This window comes from Oncorhynchus masou, unplaced genomic scaffold (genome assembly GCF_036934945.1).
Source record: "Oncorhynchus masou masou isolate Uvic2021 unplaced genomic scaffold, UVic_Omas_1.1 unplaced_scaffold_11103, whole genome shotgun sequence".
NCBI lineage: Eukaryota > Metazoa > Chordata > Actinopteri > Salmoniformes > Salmonidae > Oncorhynchus > Oncorhynchus masou.
In genome coordinates, this window is record NW_027000829.1 from 1 (window position 1) to 8,122 (window position 8,122).

General features: G+C 42.9%; 1 pseudogene; it reads right to left on the minus strand.

Annotated features, from left to right (window-relative positions):
- Positions 1-1,782: 1,782 nt before the first annotated feature.
- Positions 1,783-7,844, minus strand: LOC135529162 (ATP-dependent Clp protease ATP-binding subunit clpX-like, mitochondrial; annotated as a pseudogene).
- Between the last annotated feature and the right edge of the window lie 278 nt (positions 7,845-8,122).

The following is an 8,122-nucleotide window of genomic DNA, read 5'->3' on the forward strand; positions in this document are numbered from 1 at the left end:
TTCTGTAAGTATTCCCTGAGTCAATGCCTTGAAGAACCACCTTTGGCAGTGATTACAGCTGTGAGTGTTTCTGGGTAAGTCTGTAAGAGCTTTCCACATCTGGATTGTGCAACATTTGCTCATTATTCTTTTCACAAATTCTTCAAGCTCTTTCCAAATTGGTTGTTGATCATTGCAAGACAACCATTTTCAGGTCTTGCCATAGAATTACAAGTAGATTTAAGACAAGTAACTTAGCCACTCAGGAACAGTAACTGGTTTCTTGTATATTTGGCTTTGTGTTTTGGATTATTGTCCTGCCTGAAAGGTGGATTCATCTCCCAGAGTCTGGTGGAAAGCAGACTGAACCAGGTTTTCCTCTAGGATTTTGCCTGTGATTAGCTCCATTGTTTCTTTTAATCCTGAAAACCCTAGTCCTTAATTATTACAAGCATACCCATAACATGATGCAGCCACAACTGTTTGAAAATATGGAGAGTGGTTCTCAGTAATGTGTCTGGAGTTTGCCCTAAACATAACTTTGTGAGTCTAGGACAAAAAGTTAATTTCTTTGTCACATTTTTTGCAGTATTACTTTAGTGCCTTGTTGCAAACAGGATGCTGTCTTGGAAATATTTTTCAGTTCTGCTATAGTCCTTTCTTCTTTCACTCTGTCAGTGGGTTACTGGAGTAACTACAATGTTGATCCATTCTCAGTTTTCTCCTGTCACAGCCATTCAACTCTGACTGTTTTAAAGTCTCCACTTGGTTTCATGGGGAAATCCTCGAGGTTTCCTTCCTCTCCAAAGCAACTGAACCAGGTTTTCTGGATTCTGCCTGTGCTTAGCTCTATTCCATTTCTTTTTATCCTAAAAAATAAAATAATAATAATAATAAAAAACTCCCCAGTCCTTGCTGATGACACCCTCAGTTCTGCCATTAAACTCGAACTGTTTTAAAAAGTCTCCATTGGCCTCATGGTGAAATCCCTGAGAGGTTTCCTTCCCTCTTGAGACTAGGAAGGACGCCTGTATCTTGGTAGTGACTGGGTGTATTGATGCACCATCCACAGTGTCATTAAAAATGTCACCCTGCTCTAAGGGATATTCAATGTCTGCTTTTTATTTTAACCCATCTACCAATAGGTGCCCTTCTTGCGAGGCATTTGAAAACCTTGCAGAGTCTTTGTGGTTGAATCTGTGTTTGAAATTCATTGCTCGACTGAGGGACCGCAAAGATAATTGTGTGTGTGTGCGTGTGGGGGGGAGGGGTACAAAGATGAGGTAGTCCATTTTGACATTATGGGGGGGGTATGTGTGTGTGTGTGTGTGTGTGTGTGTGTGTGTGTGGGGTACAAAGATGAGGTAGTCCATTTTGACATTATGGGGGTATTGTGGGTAGGCCAGTGACACACAATCTAAATTGAATCCATTTTAAATTCAGGTTGTAACAACAAAAGGTCAAGGAGTGTGAACACCTTTTGAAGGCTCTGTAAATATCCCAGAAACACAATGTCTGTACATGGAAACCACATCTTCAGTGAGATGGTGGTCATTATATTGTATTATATTGGTGGTCATTATTATACATGTTGTACATATGTGATTAAGATTAACTTTCATAATAAGGTTTATTTGAACCACAAGAGAAGTGAATTCTCATCCGTCAAAAAATTAAATAAATTTATATATATATAATCCCTGCATCAGACTACTCACAACTTAACAAAGTACTGTACATGAAAGCATTATGGAACTATTGAGGTCCTGAAGATGCAGAAACCAGTGTTTATGAACCACCCACCTTGCTGTGCTTTATCCACAGAGTAGTTGGCATCCTGCAGCAGCTTGGCGATAACAGACTCAATGTCCTCCCCCACGTAGCCAGCCTGGGTCAGGGTGGTACAATCACAGATGGCAAAAGGTACATCTAGACACTTGGCCAGAGTCTGGGCCAACAATGTCTTGCCTGGGAAATATAGTGAGGAATATTTTTTTATGGACATGAGAAAATGATATATTTCACAACAGTAAGTTGTTTTTGGACAACAACAACAACAACAAAATAGTTGAGTAACCTGATCCAGTTGGGCCTAACAGCACGATGTTGCTCTTCTCCAGTTTGATGTCAGTGTGGGTGGAGTCTAACACGTCCCCGCCCCTCTTCTCCCGAGGAGCCTGCTGCTGCATGGAGGCTCCCAGAGCGTTGCCATGGGGACTGATCCCTGCTATCTGAAGTAGTTCTACAATGTAAACAAATGTAAACAAAAACAGTCATATTGTATATTTTTGGGTTCAGAGGATTTGGCAGCAGGACAGTGGTGAATTCTAGCCTGGTCCCAGGATCTGTTTGTGCTCTTGCCAAATATCAACTCCATTGTGGTCCTTGTCAAGCTTGTTTGGCATAACTGATTCCATAAGGAGTTGGCGAGAGGGCAGAAACACATTTGGCCCCCCAGGCTAGGGAAAAAAAACACATTTTGGGTTTCCCCATCTCTCATGGTAATGACCTGGCACAAAAACATCACTTTTTCCAAACAGGATATGCAATGTTCGGCCTACTGTGACCTGGCAACTTGTGTTGTACTACACATCTCTACTGTATCATAACTTGCATTACTGCATATAAAATAATTAAGAACACCTGCTTTCTTTCCATAACGAACTGGCCCAGGTGAACCAGGTGAGAAGCTATGATCCCTTATTGATGTCACTTGTTAAATCCACTTCAATCAGTGTAGATGAAGGGAGGAGACGGGTTAGGATTTGTAAGCCTTGAGACATGGATTGTGTGTGTGTGTCATTCAGGGTGAACAGGCAAGACAAATGATTGAAGCGTGTGGTAGTAGGTGCCAGGCACACGGTTTGTGTCAAGAACTACAACGCTGCTGGGTTTTCAGCTCAACAGTTTCCCGTGTGTATCAAGAATGGTCCACCACCCAAAGGACATCCAGACAACTTGACACAACTGTGGGGAAGCATTGGAGTCAACACGGGCCAGCGTCCCTGTGAACGCTTTCAACACCCTGTAGAGTCAACATGGGCCAGCGTCCCTGTGAACGCTTTCAACACCCTGTAGAGTCAACATGGGCCAGCATCCCTGTGGAACGCTTTCGACACCTTGTAGAGTCAACATGGGCCAGCATCCTGTGGAACGCTTTCGACACCTTGTAGAGTCAACATGGGCCAACATCCCTGTGGAACGCTTTCGACACCTTGTAGAGTCAACATGGGCCAGCATCCTGTGGAACGCTTTCAACACCTTGTAGAGTCAACATGGGCCAGCATCCCTGTGGAACGCTTTCGACACCTTGTAGAGTCCCATGCCCTGACGTGTTAATGTTGTTCTGAGGGCAAAAAGTGGGAGAACAACCTTTCAATATTAGGAAGGTGTTCTTAATGTTTTGTCCAACTTATTCTACAAGTACACAACAACAGAAAGGAACAGGAAGTGTTGTGTTTGTGAATCAAATCGGCGCTACTTTTCTAATAACCAATCAGATGGGTTCATGCAGGTGACTGACTGATCGTGTATGGAGGAATCCTCAACTTGGCACTACGCCCAGAATGTTGCTATGGGAACAACCAAGGTATCTCAGTTTCAAGGTCTCAACATGGAGAGAGAGAAAGCCTCGTGAGGTATTGGTCAGTCACGAGTCACGGTAATGAATGAATTATGCTAAATCATGCAAATATAACTCCGCCCCAGCGGAGCTGCTGATAAACCTATACGGTGTTGTTGTAACCTTTTAATTTAACCTTTATTTAACTAGGCAAGTCAGTTAAGAACAAACTCTTATTTACAATGACGGCCTACCGGGGAACAGTGGGTTAACTGCCTTGTTCGTGGTGGGGGGCAGAACGACAGACAGTTAACCCACTGTTCCACCTTGTCAGCTCGGGATTTGATTGGTTACTGGCCCAACGCTCTATCCACCAGGCTACCTGCCGCCCAGCTTGCTGATAATAAAGACTGATTGACGTCAGAGGTCCCAGGTATTGGTTTTCCACCTCTTATTGTTTTGTACGCACAGGTACAATGCGTTTTCGGGGTTCTCCAGGCATGTTATCAGACATCATCAGGCCTTCAGAAGCAGAATGTGGCACGGTGATTATCTGTGGTGCGGCGTCGCTACAACAGGTCAAAGTTCAATCTAAAAATACATATTACTCCGCTCTGCTAGGAGCCACAATAGTATTCAACATCCTTTCAAATACTTAATATGGGCTTCCTGTTTGGCTCAGTTGGTGGGAGCATGCCCCCCCACCCAGAAGTGTCACATTTTTGTTTAAACCGAAACTGCCACAACTGATTAAATTAGTCAAAGGATTAGTGATGATTCGTTGACTAATTGAAATCAGGTGTGAAAGTTCAGGATACATTTATTTTTTACTTGCACAATTGGTGGCTGACTAAATACTTTTTTTGCCCCACTGTATGTGTATATACAAAACAGAACACTCCAATCAAAAAATGTGACATTTAAAAAAAAAAAATTGTCAATGCTACGAAACTATGTAAGGAGGACCAATCAAATCACTTACTGGTGAACCTGTACTCATCCTCCCGTCTTCTCATCTCGAGCTCTACAGAGGATGACAAAGTACTCAAATCAACCTGATCACAGCCAGATTGACACATCATCACTACAGTTCTTCAAGGGGGAATCAGATCCCACTGTTGTTATATCATCACCTTGTTAAATCCATTAAAAATCATCCATTTAAAAAAACAACAACTGTGAAATGTGGATGTAAAAGTAAAATTATTGAACAAATGCCAAATTATACTAACGAGAGCACCTTGAGGTGATTGATATGAACAGGTGTTTCAGCACATTCTAGAAAAACAGTGGTTGGGTCTTTGTTGCCTACTGAAATTCTACTATTCTGGAAGGAAGCCAACTTTATTTTTGTCCAGTCTACGTTTCCCTTGGAAACTGAGGCCGACTATCACTAATATTTTAAACAAACAAACGCCTGTAGCTGACTGAACTCTGCTGACCTCGTGGTGTCAGAACTACTACAGCTAACAGACTACACTGACCTCGTGGTGCCAGAACTACTACAGCTAACAGACTACACTGACCTCGTGGTGCCAGAACTACTACAGCTAACTACAGACCTCACTGACCTCACGGAGTGAGCGAGGCCTGTTTCTAACTAACAGTAGACTGTACTACTGACCTCGTGGGGTAATCCAGGGCCTGTTTCTCCACCTCCACCCTGTCTGCTCCCAGCAGGGATGTTGTTGTAGACTCTCTTGTAGTGATTATACAGCTACCGCCAGCACCTTCTTAGCATAGGACTGACCCACTACGTACCTGTCCAGGTAGGCATAGATCTGAAAGACAGTGTCGTTGACATTTACGATAAAGACCTTTTCTAACGTGTTCAAACAAGTCCACCAATAACAGGAACTGTGTCATAATGCATTATACTGCATTTCCAGGCTTTAAGTAAAGTTTAAGCTCATGACAAGTCTTACGGCATTATCAAGCCCCCCCCACTCCCCAAACAAATTCGACATGTTTCATAAACAGGTGTAGACTAACAGTGAAATGTTTACTTATGGGTCCTTCAACAATTCGCAGAATAAGATTTTTTTTTAACTAAAAAAATTAATAGAAGCCTGTGTATTACAGAAATAAGGAAGTGATGGCGGCACGCTTTTACTTTTAAACTCTGGACAAAACAGAGACGCTGTCCCAGGTCCCAAGAAAACAGAGACGCTTGTCCCAGGTCCCAAGAAAACAGAGACGCTTGTCCCAGGTCCCAAGAAAATAGACGCCTTGTCCCAGGTCCCAAGAAAATAGAGACGCTTGTCCTAGTCCCAAGAAAACAGAGACGCTTGTCCCAGGTCCCAAGAAAACAGAGACGCTTGTCCCAGGTCCTAAGAAACAGAGACGCTAGTGGTCCAGGTCCCAAAGAAAACAGAGACGCTTGTTCTAGGTCCCAAGGAACAGAGAGATGTGCTGTCAGATGGGAGTACGGTCGCCTCAAAACCGTGAAGGACCTCTCGGGCGTTACTCTGTACCCTGATCTCTCTTTGACGAACATATCAAGACTGTTTCAAATGGTAGTTTTTTTTCTTAAATTTTTGTTAAATTGCTAAAACAGGAAACTTTGTCCAAAAATGATGCAGAAAACCTAATCCATGTCTTGTTACTTCTAGGTTAGACTACTGCAATGCTCTACCCGCTACCCGCGCATAAAGCACTAAATAAACTTCTGTTAGTGCAAAATAAGCTGCTAGAACTTGACGAACCAAAAAAATGTGATCATATTACTCCAGTGCCTCTCTACACTGACTTCCTTTTTAAGGCAAGGGCCGATTTCAAGGTTTTAATGCTAACCTACAAAGCGTTACGTGGACTTGCTCCTACCCATCTCTCCGATTTGGTCCTACCGTACATACCTCCACGTACACACTACGGTCACAATAAGCAGGCCGAAAGACCAAAGACTCATCTCTTTCAGTAGGTCCTATGATTGAGTGTGGTCTGGGAGAGAGCAAGGTGAACGGAAAGGCACTGAAGTGACGAACCGCCCTTGCTGTCTCTGCCTGGCCGGCTCCCCTCTGTCCACTGGGATTCTCTGCCTCAGACCATATAACAGGGGCTGAGTCACTGTCTTACTGGTGCTCTACCAGGGCTAAGTCACGTCGGCCAGGCTTGAGTCACTGACTTGACTAATGTAAAATGTTATGGGATGCATTTTCTCCATTGTTCTTGATGGTAGGCCTACATTATGATCAAATAGCCAATGAGACATGGCCACTGTTAAAACTAACTTAATGCAGGTACAGCCTCAGTGTTCACAGTAACACTAACTTAATGCTGGTACAGCCTCAGTGTTCACAGTAAAACTAACTTAATGCACAGCTGTTCACAGTAAAACTAACTTAATACAGGTACAGCCTCAGTGTTCACAGTAAAACTGTAACTTAATGCAGGTACAGCCTCAGTGTTCACAGTAACTTAACTGGTACACAGTGTTCACAGTAAATACTAACTAATGCTGGTACAGCCACAGTGTTCACAGTAAAACTAACTTAATGCAAACTGTAACTAAAGCAGGTACAGCCTCAGTGTTCACAGTAAAACTGTAACTTAATGCAGGTACAGCCACAGTGTTCACAGTAAAACTAACTTAATGCTGGTACAGCCTCAGTGTTCACAGTAACCAACTTAATGCTGGTACAGCCTCAGTGTTCACAGTAAACTCGCTCTGGAAGTTGTACAGAATTTTCACAACAATTCCCCCCAAAAAATGTAGGGAATGCATTATAGCTCCAGGTATACCTGCAGCATCATCATAGCCATTCCTGTTTGAAGATAACCATCACATCAACAACAACAAAAACAGGAGAAACAAGAACCAGTTCCTCTTTATGGCCATTGGTGCATGTACCTTTTGGGTGGCGGGGGAGGTTTCTGTGTGAAGGCCATTTTGACAGCCTCAGCGGGCGACTCAGCTTCTGTTTTCAGACCCTTCTTAGAGTCCGTCTCAGAGAGCACCACGAAGAAGTGATGGCATTTCTCACACTTTACAAAACGTGTTGACGCTGAACAACAACAAAAAACACAACATTGAAATGTTTTCGTTTTCCATCGCTGATTTCATACAATAGTAGTGACTGTGTGACAAGTCAATCGTTATTACCACTGCTTTTTCTACAACTAGGAAATACAACCTGTGTGAACATCGTATCCTTTTATTTATTTTTTTAAAAGGTACTCACATACAAAGGTCTCCACATGTGTACATGGGTCTCCACATTTGGGACAGTGCAGCTGGTTACCCCCTTCCTGATCCACCAGAAGAGCCCGGAAGTCTCTTTCCCTCACTGAGGTTCTTCTGCATATGACGAACACAATAGAGAGAGAGAGAGAGGACACACTATCATGAATGCAATGTAGCCACAGATAGGAAGCTATGTCGTTGTCACTGCTTGAAAAAAAAAAAAAAAAAAAAAATCACTGTGTATTTATTACAAAGTCTATTATTGTGTCTTGTCACCACCAGAGATGGGGCCCCAATTCCATTTCAACTCAATCGTTCTATTAAAGATGTCACCACTTAGCCTGTTCCCAGATCTGTTCATGCTATCTTGCCACGTTGTTATGTAAAGTTTAGCAATG